Genomic DNA, 14232 nt, shown 5'->3' on the forward strand with positions numbered 1-14232 from the left:
TCAGACAGGGAGATACAATCTCTCCAATACTATTCACAGCATGTTTACAGGAGGTGTTCAGAGACCTGGAGTGGGAAGAATTGGGGACAAAAGTTGATGGAGAATATCTTAGCAACTTGCGATTCGCTGATGATATTGCCTTGCTTAGTAACTCAGGGGACCAATTGCAATGCATGCTCACTGACCTGGAGAGGCAAAGCCGAAGGGTGGGTCTAAAATTTAACCTGCAGAAAACTAAAGTAATGTTTAACAGTCTCGGAAGAGAACAGCAGTTTACGATAGGTAGCGAGGCACTGAAAGTGGTAAGGGAATACATCTACTTAGGACAGGTAGTGACCGCGGATCCGGATCATGAGACTGCCATAATCAGAAGAATAAGAATGGGCTTGGGTACGTTTGGCAGGCATTCTCAGATCATGAACAGCAGGTTGCCATTATCCCTCAAGAGAAAAGTGTATAACAGCTGTGTCATACCAGTACTCATGTACGGGGCAGAAACCTGGAGGTTTACGAAAGGGGTTCTACTCAAACGACCTACAGAAAGAAGAATGATGGGTGTAACGTTAAGGGATAAGAAAAGAGCAGATTGGGGGAAGGAACAAACGCGAGTCAATGACATCTTAGTTGAAATCAAGAAAAAGAAATGGGGGGCATGGGCAGAACATTTAATGAGGAGGGAAGATAACCGGTGGTCATTTAGGGTTACGGACTGGATTCCAAGGGAAGGAAAGCGTAGCAGGGGGCGGCAGAAAGTTAGGTGGGCAGATGAGATTAAGAAGTTTGCAGGGACAACATGGCCACAATTAGTACATGACCGGGGTAGTTGAAGTATTATAGAGGCCTTTGCCCTGCAGTGGGCGTAACCAGGCTGATGATGATGATCATGATATGTCCGGTGAAGCGTTGGGTATAAAAATTAAAAGACAAAGTTGCTCCACGTATACGCACCCGAGCGATGATTCAGCTCTCCGGAAAAGAGTGCACCGATGCGGGCGTTCCACTGTGTTGCGGCGCGACATTGTCGTCTACAGGATGTCTTCAAATTGTCTCCGCTCAGAGTGGTAACGCGCGATCGCTATGTTGGCCCGCGACGTGTCACCGCTCTGAATGGTGAAAGTCGGTTGTATCTATAAACACTCCTGCATTGTACTCCACAGCTCAGGTATACAATGCACGTCCCTTAACGAAGATTTCCAGGAATCCACTCCTACCGCAGTCGAGAACACAGTATACAAGCTGTACAGAAGCTCCATCGCAACGAGAACACCGCGGCCGTGTATTCTTTTCACGTTACGAGTCCAATACTGCAGGAGACATTTAGAATTATTTGCCTACCATGCGCGACCGCAGAATTCGGACGCCAGCCGCAGTATTACAACCAGCCTAGGGAAAAATGGTATGCCCGTGCTTGAAGTGGACGAAAAATCTAAATCAACTTACCCCGGACTTTGATTCCGAAACCCCGATACACAACCCGCCGACGGGAGAAGCCAGCAATCGCGATAGGACAGCGGCTGCATGCTTGTGCGGTGATAAGGCGACACCCCCTCCCTCGCGGGGTTTTCATGTCTCTCGTCGGCGCTGCGCAAAGGTCGCGCGATTAACCACACCTACCCGCTATGCCTTATCACGAGAGATGGAACGCAAAGAGCCAAAGCGCCAGCTGCCGCTCCAGACGCTATGAGGAGTTGAGCGCGCTTGGCAAGTACACGATTACAACGACGATCATCGGAACAGTAAATGTTGCGTTGCTTCAGCTTTCCACGTCGACTACCACCGGCTGAGCAGCGGCACACGCTACGGGTATTTTACAGCGATATCTGTAAGAATGGGTCAGTCGCTCACGTCGCGGGTTTTTGGCCTATGTGAGCTGTTACAGATGAGCGTAACACAGATCGTCAAGTGATATATATTCAGAATGAACAGCTCAAGCCACATCTGAACATCAGTCCTGCGAGTGAAAACGCCGTTGTCTTGACCTCCCTATCACACCCACCTACGTAACTCGCACATCAGTTAGGGGGTCTCCATATAAGAACCATCTTCATAACGACACTGGCGGCATCGAGTCAGTTTTGACGCTTGTTGCAACTATAGAGATCTGATTGCAAGAGTACCGGGTGTTTTATATACCGGAATTTTTAAAGGTTGCCTGTGGCAGGTAGCACAACCCAGTTCATGAGCTCGAAGAGGCGGACATTACTTGGACAAATATTAAGATGCATAATCGACTAACTAAAAGAAATCACGTGTTAATTTTTTAGCTAATTATCTTTGAAGTAGTGAGTAAGTACGTTTTATTTTCCAGGTTCAACTGGAGGGTTTTCTGGCAAAAAGCTGCATGAGCAGCTTGACTATGTCCAGAAAACCCCTACAAGCAGTAGCACACGAGTGGTACAGAAATCAGACACACATACAATAGTTGTAGTCAATAAAGAGAAAACATTCACCAGTTATACATACAGAGAGTAACAATCAATTGCAAAAAATAAAATTAAACAATAAAATCGTAAATAGAGACCTAATATGGCCTACATTCCAATTTAGAAATATACCCGAGGAGTTCGCAAGGCGGATCCACTTGGAACGAGAGAGAGAGAGAGAGAGAGAGAGAGAGAGGGAAGGCAGGGAGGTTAACCAGACGCACGTACGGTTTGCTACCCTGCACTGGGGGAAAGGGGTCTGGGGATGAAGAGAGAAAGAGACAGACAGACAGACAGACAGACAGACAGACAGACAGACAGACAGACAGACAGACAGACAGACAGACAGACAGACAGACAGACAGACAGACAGAGCACAGTTTCGCGCACAGTTGAAGGTTCGCACCGAGTCTACACACGGTTCCCAAGACCTGTCGACTTGATGTATTTCAACAGCGCTTTAGTGGCTTTCTGTGCCATCGACGCGTACGGCCAGGGTCTAAGGATTTTCATTAGCGAAAATGGTCCCGCTGGTTCAATGATGTCCGGAGAGCTTCACGCTCGACGTCGTTTTGCGGACAGATACATAGGATGTGTTCAATCGTTTCTGTAGTTCCACAAGAGTCGCACATGGACGTATCCCCCGTTCCTATGCGGAACGAGCAGGCCTTCGTAAATACCATACGATCCAGAGGCGGCACAATACTGTCGCCTCAGAGCGAGAAACTTTTGATGGCACATTTAGCTTTAAGGATGGATCAACACTTCGAAAGGTTGGGAGAAGACCAGTATTTGTGTGTCATAGCTTTAGCCACAATATGAAGCTTTCTCGCAGCGTCGGTTCTGGATAAGGGGATTGGAACTGGTCGGGCTTCCAGATGGGCAGACGGGGCTTCGTCGGCGAGGTTATTACCAGCAATGCCGGTATGTCTAGGTAACCACTGGAATATAATTTCATGACTTTTAGCGATATCTTGATGGTAATCTTATCTTATTTCATATATCAGCGACTCATGAGTCCTATGATATAGGGCAAAATGCAGGCTCTGAAGTGCTGCCTTGGAACGAATTCTCAGGATGATGCCAGTTTCGAGGTATTAATTCCCGAACTTTGCGGAGAAATGCATTGGCGTCCCAGTTACTTTCTGAAAAAAATGTCGTTTTATGCATTGAAGCACGGAAGTAACTAGAACGCCAATGCATTTTTCCGCAAAGTTTTAGAATTAATACCTCGAAACTGGCGTCATCCTGAGAATTCGTTCCAAGTGGATCCGCTTTTCGAAATGAACGGCTAGAATTTGTAAATGGCAATAGGCCATAAATAATTAGTTAAAACATAATTAGTGATTTCTTATTAATTAGTCGATTATGAATTTCTACTTTTTTGTGTGTGCAAGTAATCTCCGCCTCTTCGAGTGGCCCAGCTCACGAACTAGAATTATGTTATCTGCCAGAGTAGAGACGACCTTTAAAAATTTTTGTTTTCGACCTTCATAGGCAACTCCACACTGCGACTCGAGCGGCATAATATCACATACAGCATCTCAATACATAGGCAGTATCGTGAAATTCGGAAGCTATATAAGGATATTCTGCACCGACAGAACGAGGCTAAAGTATAAATTTTTGAAAGTGTTGGCTGAAACATCCTATACAAATAACCAACTGCATTTCCACAAGCCCGCGCATACAGAAAGGTATAGGCAACATGAAAGAAACGCAGGCTGGAAGGAAGAAGGCGAGAGGATAGCCTGTTTCCCAGAACACCGGTGAACGGCGGCGCCGCAAGCAGAGCGAGAAGGCATGCGGCGATTGTGGACCGAGGCGCAAGGTGCACCGACGGAGAGCCTCCACTGGGTTAGCAGCGCCAGGCACACACCGCCGGCGAAGGCGCAAGAGAGGACGTCCTTCGCCCGCTGCTTCCCGCCCCGGGTGCCGGGGGTGTGTTACAACGGCGGCGCCGCTACGGATGCCTGCCACCCGAGATCTGCTTTAGCTTCGGCTGGTTCGCTGAGCGCGCCTTGACGCAGAGAAACGTTCGAACAGGAACGCAAATTTATCGCAACCTGCACAGACAGTCTGCGACGTTTGCAATGGCATCAGACATTTTACGAGCGCACTGGCGAGGCTCGGACTGCCGTATTGAGTGGTTCGTGGCCCATGGTTCACCCTTCCGCCACGTTCAGTCCGATTCGGCAAATGCAACGTTACAGAAGAGCAGCGCAGAAATCTGACTAAGAGAGGCACAAAGATAGGCACACAGAGCCCTGTATGTATATATATATATATATATATATATTGCAGAAAAGTACTTTAACCAAAAAGAATCGTGCATAGATACTGCTTCTCGTGTCACTAACGCGCAGTGGTGATTGTGTTTTAAGAACGCCAACTCTGTTTCGCACAAAGCTACAGAAGCACAGCTTACACAATTTCTATCACATACCATTTCGGCAGCCTCGATATTGGCAACTCCAGAATCAGCTGCTTGATCTGGCAACACTGCCCGAACAAACAAAGATGGCTACGACACCCAGGTTCACGGCGGCTGGATGGTGCTGTGGTCATGTTTTTCTTTTGTGGCATCCAATCGAGGTGGTTCGTGGAAGCCGAAAGGGTCCTTGCTGGCGATCATCTTATATTGATTGTCTCGAGGATTTGAACGACGAAATCGCGGAAATAGTTGCGTTGTGCGTGCCAACGTCCGGCCTGCCCAGTGAACCGCATGCGATTATATTTAAGCGACAAAGAGCCTTTCAAGCGATCCGGAGATTAAAGAAAGGAAGTTTTTGTGTGTGGGTGGCCTCCGAAATGTGCAAGCCCTTGTTCGCGGGGTTGCTCCACTGCTACAGGTGCGATAATGGACTGTTTTCGACCTTCATAGGCAACTTCACACTGCGACTCGAGCGGCATAATATCACATCAGCATCTCAACACATAGGCAGTATCGTGAAATTAGGAAGCTATATAAGGATATTCTGCACCGACAGAACGAGGCTAAAGTATAAATTTACCTGGTCATTGTGTCTTGGCATAAAAACAAATCAGAGTACCGTTTGCAAGGCTGGGACACCTTTTTCTTTATACAGTTAGCTGATACTTGTGATAAGGTCATTTGCGTCCGATGACTGGCGCTTGTTCGTGCTATCAATACGCAGTGTTCGGCGTAGGGCTCGGGTTTGGGAACACAGGAGGCACCTGCTGTCCGTAGGAAATCTCAAACGCGGTGAAAAGTGAATAACAAGCAATGGGACCAAGTTGAGTTTCTTCCAACAGGGTTCCAAAATTTTGCGAGGGTTTTTTTTTTTTGGCAAAGGTACTTGTATTGGTGTAAATGCGTGACTTGGAAACGAACTGAACCGGTTGTAATGGAATTTATCTGCGTGCACAGGGTCGGAAAGCGAACTAGCGGCGCTATGCGCAGGCCGAACGCTCCAAAGCTGGTACGATCGCCGTTTGCAGTCGCTTCGCAATTTCTTGCGAGCAAGTAAACTGTCAACTGACTGCATTGAATGAGAAAACTGCAACTTGCGCTTGTACCGCTAAACTAAAGCATGCTATGAAAACTATAAGTCGCTTCGCGGCATGACATGTGTCATAACCAACTTCAGACTTTCCGAGACAGTTATATCCTCCCTGCTACCGTGCCTGCAGACAAAGCGAGAATATTGCTGTTGTTTAAGACATTAGTAACACTAATGCTGGGGCAGAAAACTATAAACGAACAAAAACCGAATGCAGCTTAAGCGTAAATCACTATAATTTATCAAAGCTGAGGAAAGTACACTCCGCGATTTGAAACGCCAGCAAGATATTTAAGATCAACAAAAAGAAGGCAATGGTCTACTCTCCAGGAATAAACAAGTCGACTCGAGTGAAGTGCTTCGAATAAACCAGTATAGGATCAGTCACCTTTCCCCAGTGCGCAAGTTTCTTATCCAAGTCGCTCTCCGATGCGCGTCGTCAGCTTCTTTCTAGAAGCGATGAAATCATAGCTGTCTTCACACCACGATGACACGCATAATAGTACACTACAAAAGCCTTTCGTAATCAGTCTTTTTTTTTTTCATCTTCGGGCTTGTGCGCAGCGGCATCACGATAATTTGAGAACTACGAGGCATTCAGCGCACGCCGTGATAGGACATCCTCTTCCGCTTCAAACCTGAACCTAGGTCGGCTGTTTCTCGGCGCGGCCGCTAGGTAGCGAGCATTTACTTGTAGTCGCGGATGACTTCTCTCGTAAGCACTGATTTCTTCCTATAGGAGTAATCTTACATTTATCGAAGACAGGTTTGCAGCTGAAATCACAGCAGTGCTCACCAAGGTGGCCTTGAATTGCGCGGTCGACATTATAAAATATGCTCTATAAGCAGATCGTTTATTCATCGGAGAGTTTGGCCAATGTAAATTTTACCAGGTGAGATAGGTACCTCACAGACGACGTGAAGTGCTGCCGATGTTTGGTTTTGGATTCGGCTCTTAAAAGACTGCACAAGTTCGTCTGCGCAACTATACAAGTTTTTCATAGTTCAGAAGAAAAGAAAATCCCATTTGCGCATGTTGACCGACCTTCTTATAAAAGGCTGTGCGACATTCCGTGAATGTACGAAAAATACGAATCCTTGTACCTCTCTTCCGTCTTCGTCAGATTTCTAGGCCGTTCTTCTGTAACGATGAACAAACAACACCCCCAAATGAAAAGATTAAAAGGTAAGCTTGGTCACGTCTATCGAAAATGCGATGTATACATGAAAGCCACAAGTGGAATCACTTTTTATATTGTAATCTGCGCCTGAATGGATTTTACACACCGTGTTTTATTTGTTGTTGTGTAATAATTGCACACATATGGGTACCGTTTTTTGTTTTAATACATGCTGCCCAATAGCAACGTAGCAATGTGATGTTTGGTCCGTGCGGTCATATTTGTGCAACAGGTAAGACGCACATTCGATAATGACAATATTACTCAGCTTCGTTCCGTGGTTTCATAAGAAGCCACTGCTCACGAGATGACCGATGCAAGAACATTCACAGGCAGATCTCTGAACTGAGCCACTAAATATCTTTAAGCGTGCGTGACATAAAAGCGTTTTTGGTTAGGAAAGCGGCGCACACTCATCTCCGCGCTCTGAAACTCTCCAAGCTTCTCCACAAAACTTGCCAAGCAACTAGTTAGTTCATTCAGTTCTGGAATATTGTATTATAAGTTGGTTTGGCCATACGAATGGCTGTATTGAAACATTATGCGGATCCCGCGCACTGTGGGAATCGATGTAAGCGAAGCTTCCTGTGCTGCTTGCTTTGATTGACGATAATTAGCGGTGACAGTGACAGCGAATGTTTAATTTCCTCAGCGTTTAGTGCAGTACGAGAGTGGTAAGTTGATGGCAAATGTTACCTTGCGTGCACCGCTGCTATTTGTCTGCGTAGTACATAGAACACACAGCGAGGCGTGTTGTTGTGCGCCATTGTTCATAACCTCCGAGAAGGTTAGTATTGTCATTTCCTCACGGCACAGCGCATCGTGGCAGAAGTGTTAAACATTAATTGAATTATGGGGCAGTACGAACCAAAACCACAATCGGATTATGAGGCACATCGCAGTGGCAGACTACGGGTTAATTTTGACCTTCTGGGGTTCTTTCAAAGCACCTAAAGTACACGAGCGTTTTTGTATTTCGCCCCCGTCGAAATGTGGCTGCTGCGGTCGAGATCTAACCCGCGACCTCCAGCAATGCAAAGCTACCACAGTGGGCACAGAAGCGTTGAATTGACGTGCGACGCCTCAATGCTACGGTGCTTTTATGCGACTTCCTGCACGCCGAGCGTCGATTGTCCGCTTGACAAATTTCCGTGGTGCATATTTTTTCAGAAATAGCATAAACCTGTCAAGAAAGTATTGTGGAGACGCCCGAGGAGCTCCGAAGGGCACTGTACACGAGCGACGCGGAGCAAAGATCCAAACAAGTTTTTCGCGACGCCTTTTCTCTGCCGCGCTCCTGTCATGCATACACACGCTCTAAGCCAACCCTCAACGCGGTGCGCTAGACAGCAGCAGTAGCAGCAGCAGTGGGAAAGCCGAAGGAAGAGGCAAAGGAAGCTTCGCCTTAAAAAAGTCGCAGTTTCACCCGAAAGGCGAAAATTAGTGGACAGCTAGCTATACGAAGTAAGGATAGTAGTTTTATCGGCCATATGAAATTCTAAACATGGACATACGAGCTAAATTAACAAGCATGGTGTCACGCGCACACAAGCTAACATGACCACATCTCATTCGATGGCCGTGGAAACTGTCAAAACGCTGGAGTGAGGAAGCGCGGCAGCAGCAGCGAGCGAATCGACCTTCGTGCTGCGTCTCGCATCAACGCGCACTAAGCAACGAAAACACAGCGTGCGGCGGAATGTGTGCCCGTCGCAGATGGCTTCAAGATACAGCGGCCCGGATGGGTCCGCGCGGCTGCCCGCAGTACAACCCCTCTTCCCTCGGAGCCTTGCTCTCGACGGAAGACGGTGTGCTTCCTCCCCGGTTCCTTCCCTTACGTGGGCGAGATCGAGCCGCCGATCGCCGGCTCATCTTGCCCACGCTTTCACTCCCACATACAGCACACGGCGCACGGCGACGGTGTTATCGTCTTTGGACTTTAACGGAACCTCAGGGCGACGGCAGAGATGCACCTGGGGTGCCCATATAATTGCTATGGCAATAATAGAGGCAGTACAAAGAAAAACGTTTGTTTACAACAAAAATCGACATCGCGATTCGCCTTCTGAACTCCTTGCGAGAGCAGGCATCTTCTCACAATAAGCAAGTGGACGAAGCCTTGACGTCTCTATAGTGTCTATTCCTCCTTTCAAATAATTAAGTTATCGGCAGCAGCCACAAATTCCTTCCCCACTCTAAAAGTTAGAACCAAAAACATGAGAACACAATATGACAGACGCTTAACAGAATTTCGGTTTCACAACGAGACATTTAGTGCTCATTCTTCCCGCAGACAATCAGAGGTTGAAATGCACAACGCGAGTACACTGTTAACAGTAGTTCAACTGACATTTTTATTTTTAACCTAAATAATTATATTGCCCAACCACTTTAGCGAAAATAATGGACTGTATATATTGGCATAGTTCCATGCACTAGAAAAGCCATTTGTGCTAATTTGTTCGCATTAATAACTTTCTTTACATGCTTTATTTAAAAGTGTTTGCACCCTCTTTTTTTCTTTTGTTTTGGTGTCTCTAGAAAAAGTTCGCAATATTTCGTACTCTTATCAACATAAATTTGTTGCTTGTATTTGTTTTAAACCACATGCGAGTTGTGCTTGTGTCCCGCTCCTGCTACATCCTTACATATAATAATAGCAGCTTATAATAAACCAACAAACAAGAGTTGCGTTTCCTTAGAATTTGCTGTCGAGGAAGAACAAAAAGACGAACACAATTTTCTATTGAACTGGCGTTTCCCGGTATTGCGGAGGCACCTTGCGATCATGAACTTATCGTTGCGGTAGGGCAAGCTTAAGAGGAAGCTTTAGCTCGGGTGCTCCTACATAATACATGTAAAAGGAGATTTCGTTTTTCTCGGCAACCACTGCACCAAATTTGAAGACGTTTGCTGCATTTAAAAGAAAAACAAAATCAAGTGACTGTTGGTTTCTAGTTCTTTATTTAGATCGTCATTTTTTATTAAAAATTGGCGAAAGTAGAAAATTTTCAGGAAACGAAACTATTAAGTTTACAACTCTGTCACTCAGCAATGAAAAATGATATCACAATTCTGTGAATTGCATCTAACAGTTCATCTAAAGCGGACAAAATTGATATGTTACACATAAATCCTAAAAAACTTCGTAATATGGAAATACAGCTTTTGCAGAACCCTCGTACACAATGTAACAAATTAACGTGAGATATAAAATGACATATTAAATTTGTCCGCTTTCAATGATCTAATGGGTGCCGTTTACAGAACCACTATATCTATTCTTGATGCAGAGCTATTAATTTATAAACTTCATGCTTCTATTTTCTTTCAAATTTGCGAATTTTTGAAAATATTTTTAACAAAATTCATGCCTTAAATCGAGATTCTGCTTCTAACGGTCAGTAGAATTTGATTTTCTCTCTAAAATGCCACAAATTTCATTAGAATCGGCCGAAGGTTTATCTCAGAAAAACGTTTTTGCGTTTTACATGTATTTGAATAGGCCGCGTAGGAGTTGGGCCCGAGTTAAAGCTTCCTCTTGGTTATGTGCACTGAAAAGCACACATACGTCAGTTGGGGTAACACTTCCTTTAGGCCATGGTCAATTCTTTGTTTATTGACATTATGGCGTTCTGCTTTCGGAGACAACATCGCGGGTTCGATTGCCGCAAGCCCATGTAGATGGAGCGATAAAAAGGAAGCTTGTGGTCATTTCTTTTTGTGTCCATTAAAGAAGCGCAGGTGGTCAAAGCTCTCTACCACGGCCTGGTCTTAAAGCCCTGCATGGTGCAGCTTTCGACCGTGACATCCGCCAAATTATTAAAAGCTCGCGCCTTATTAACGTTGACGAACACTGAAGGGGCGCGGTAAGCAACGGTAAATACTGGTCCCACGGGCAGGACGGATAAGGAAATGTATCCGGCTAAACTTGCGCGAGAAGGGGAAGCGCCTCGGCGGTCTCCGTTTACGCTTCCCGGATAAGAAGCACGGCGCTCTCTCAACAGCAATTTACTCCGTGCCTTGCAAGAGCGGCTTCATACCGGCTCCGTTGTTTTCCAGAAGGGCCGGCGTCGATGCTTATCGTCGGCCTATGAATAGCCGGCTGCACTTTCTGACGGCGCTGTATTTGCTTACTTCGAGCACTGTGGACCCGAGTGTACCCCGCTGAGAAGGAAGATAGCCCTGCTGCTTTGTCTTTGTCCTGCGTATATTTCATTACAATGCTATACAGAGGTTGTAGCGACGATGTAACAAGGCGCGTGGTGTCACCAGCCGAAAGCGAGCCCGTTCTCGGAGAAACGTTTTTATACTGATCCGTTCTCCCAGCGCTCATACATTGGGCTTGGAATGACCGCTGCTCGAAGTTGAATTCGTGCAGAAACATTAAAAAGCTCGCGGAGAAAGCTTGCACGTAAAGCACTTGATGGACAGCGTGGCGAGCAAATTACTACGTCAATACGGTCGATAGATTGTAAGGCTGTACGACAATTAAAAATTTCGAATACGAATCGAATATCTCCGTTCCGAATCGAATACTTCGATTCGAGAGCTTCATGTTGATTTTGAGACATTCAATTATAATTTAATCAATTTTACCTGACTGCAAATGAGCTCATTTACAAATGAAAAGGAAGGTGTACAATCAGCGCATTTTACCAGTGCTGACATATGGGGCAGAGACTTGGAGACTGACAAAGAAGCTTGAGAACAAGTTAAAAACCGCGCAAAGAGCGATAGAACGAAGATTGCTAGGCATAACGTTAGGAGACAGAAAGAGAGCGGTTTGGATCAGAGAGCAAACGAGTATGGGCGATATTCTAATTGACATCAAGAGAAAATAATGGAGCTGGGCAGGTCATGTAATGCGCCGGTTAGATAACCGTTGGACCATTAGGGTTACAGAATGGGTAGCAAGAGAAGGGAAGCGCAGTAGAGGACGGCAGAACACTAGCTGGAGCGATGAAATCAGGAAATTCGCGGGCGCTAGTTGGAATCGGTTGGCGCAGGACAGGGGTAATTGGAGATCGCAGGGAGAGGCCTTCGTCCTGCAGTGGACATAAAACAGGATAATGTAGATGATTATGATGATTATATACAATGCGAGCATTTCTAAGTTTTAAGGAATACGTAAAAATAACCTGTTGCAGATACCACAATTCTAGTCCTCGAGAGAGAGAAACGTTTATTTCTTTCCGGCCCCCTGTCCTGAGCTACGTGGTGGTGGGAGGCTGCTGGAAACGGGGGTGAAGAGCTGTATTATTCAGAGGCGCGGACATTACTTGCATGAGAATTCCAAACACATACTCAACTTATTAACAAACATTCACTAATTATCTTCTGAATTGATTACTTTACGGCACGTATTGGAAGTTACGAAATGAAGCCAGTGAGTTTGCAAGGCGTGTCCATTTCTAATGAATTTCCAGAATGACGGCAGTTTGGAGGTATGCGCCATCAAACTGGCCGTAAAAATGCACTTTTCCACTTACTTTTTTTAACAGAACGCTCTTTTATAGAATGAAGCACAAAAGTAACTGAAACGCCCATGTATTTCGTCCCACACTTTGGGAAATAATATCTCGAAACTGGTGTCATCCTAGAAATTCATTTCAAGTAGATACGTCCTGCAAGCTCAACGGCTACAATTCATAAACTGCAATGTGGACCAAGTAATTCATTATTAAGTTAATTAATGCATTTTCGTTAATTAGCTGAATATATGTTTCCTTTATCGTGCTAGTAATGTCCGCCTCTCAAAATAATCCAGCTGAAGGACAAGAATTATGCTATCTGCCACAGGCGATCTTTAAAAATTCCATAAACTTACAAATGATCACCTCGTATATAGTAGGGAGTTGCCCATCTGTTGGATAAAATTGCAGAAAAAAACATTCTGTATATTACACGAGATAAGACTTTTATAACCTCATCTTTCCTTTCGTACTATTTAACAAAATATAATATCAATAAATAAACATTCGCCGTTCAGTTTTGTTCTAAAATTTCGCTATTCAAACACCATGACGGGAACTTCATAGTTTCTAGCTCTGCTCAATGCAAATGGGCAACGCCAGAAATCCAAACAATGTTACGACCACAATTAAACAGAGACGTGGAATGCCGAAGCCGAATTACAGAATTAGATACAGGAACAGTGAGCGCAGTGACGTCGGTAATTTCTGACGCCTCTGGGATGCCGCGGTGCTTTTATTGCGATGGCAATTATATGGACACTCGAGGCGCATTTCTGCCGTCGCCGTGATGTCCTGCATACAGTTCAAGGGCGATAGCACCGTCACGCGCGTCGTATGCTGCATGCGCGAGTGAAGGCAGGCGAGGGAAGCCGACGATCGTGGCTCAATCTGGCGCGCGCGAAAGGCCGTGGGGGGGGGGGGGTCGTTGTGCTCCGGCACCAACTGCGTATTGTGCGACCGGGCGAACTGAAGATCGCGGCTCAATCTCGCGCGTCATTATCTAGCCACCATAGCGCTTTATATGGAAGAAAGCGGGCAGGCAGCACGGGAAGTGGCGGGAGGGGAGGGAGGGGGGGGGTCGGCCTCGACTTCCCCAACAAGTGGCATATTTTGCACGGCAGCATGCGCCGTATATTGAAAGGAATCTACATGCAGACGGCTCATACCTTTGTGCGCGCTGTGTTCTCGCCGAACTTGCATTGAAGCGATAGACAGCACGGTCACTTCGCTCGCTGCTGCTGCCGCGCTTTTTCATACCAGCGTTTTGACAGCGAGTGCAAGGTCGATCCAAATAGGTAGCGATGCTTCGGGCGAAAAGCGGTTCAATACCAATTGTCACCGACATCAGCAAGGGTGGTTATGGGAGCAGCGATTGAAGCGCGACTATGTTTGGAGGGAACAAACACTGGGAAAGAAATCAAAGCGTTTTTTAGTTAAAGCGAGGCACAGTTAGATTCATTGAACGAAAATAATATTACTGGTCAATTTTATATATTCGTGACGAGTAAAGAAAATACATGTTTATCTGATTTTATTACTATCAATAAATACTTTTTTTCAGCGCCCATCGTTGCGGGGGCGTTGACGCCGCTATCACTTGCAATGCAATGCAGCTCTTGAAGTGTGC

General features: G+C 45.8%; 1 protein-coding gene across 3 annotated transcripts in view; it reads right to left on the minus strand.

Moving 5' to 3' along the window:
* The window catches only part of LOC142557502 (alpha-(1,3)-fucosyltransferase C-like), a 49351-nt gene that overhangs the window by 24721 nt on the left and 10398 nt on the right, over nt 1-14232 (minus strand). Inside the window, exon 1 of one of the 3 annotated variants that reach the window (XM_075669419.1) lies at nt 1441-1508. The exons of the other annotated variants lie outside the window; for them this stretch is intronic. The gene's annotated coding sequence lies outside the window, so the exon portion shown is untranslated. Of the gene's footprint in view, nt 1-1440; nt 1509-14232 lie in introns of those variants that run through there. 3 annotated transcript variants of the gene reach the window in all.

Source organism: Dermacentor variabilis, chromosome 1, assembly GCF_050947875.1.
Source record: "Dermacentor variabilis isolate Ectoservices chromosome 1, ASM5094787v1, whole genome shotgun sequence".
In the NCBI taxonomy this organism is placed as follows: Eukaryota; Metazoa; Arthropoda; class Arachnida; order Ixodida; family Ixodidae; genus Dermacentor; species Dermacentor variabilis.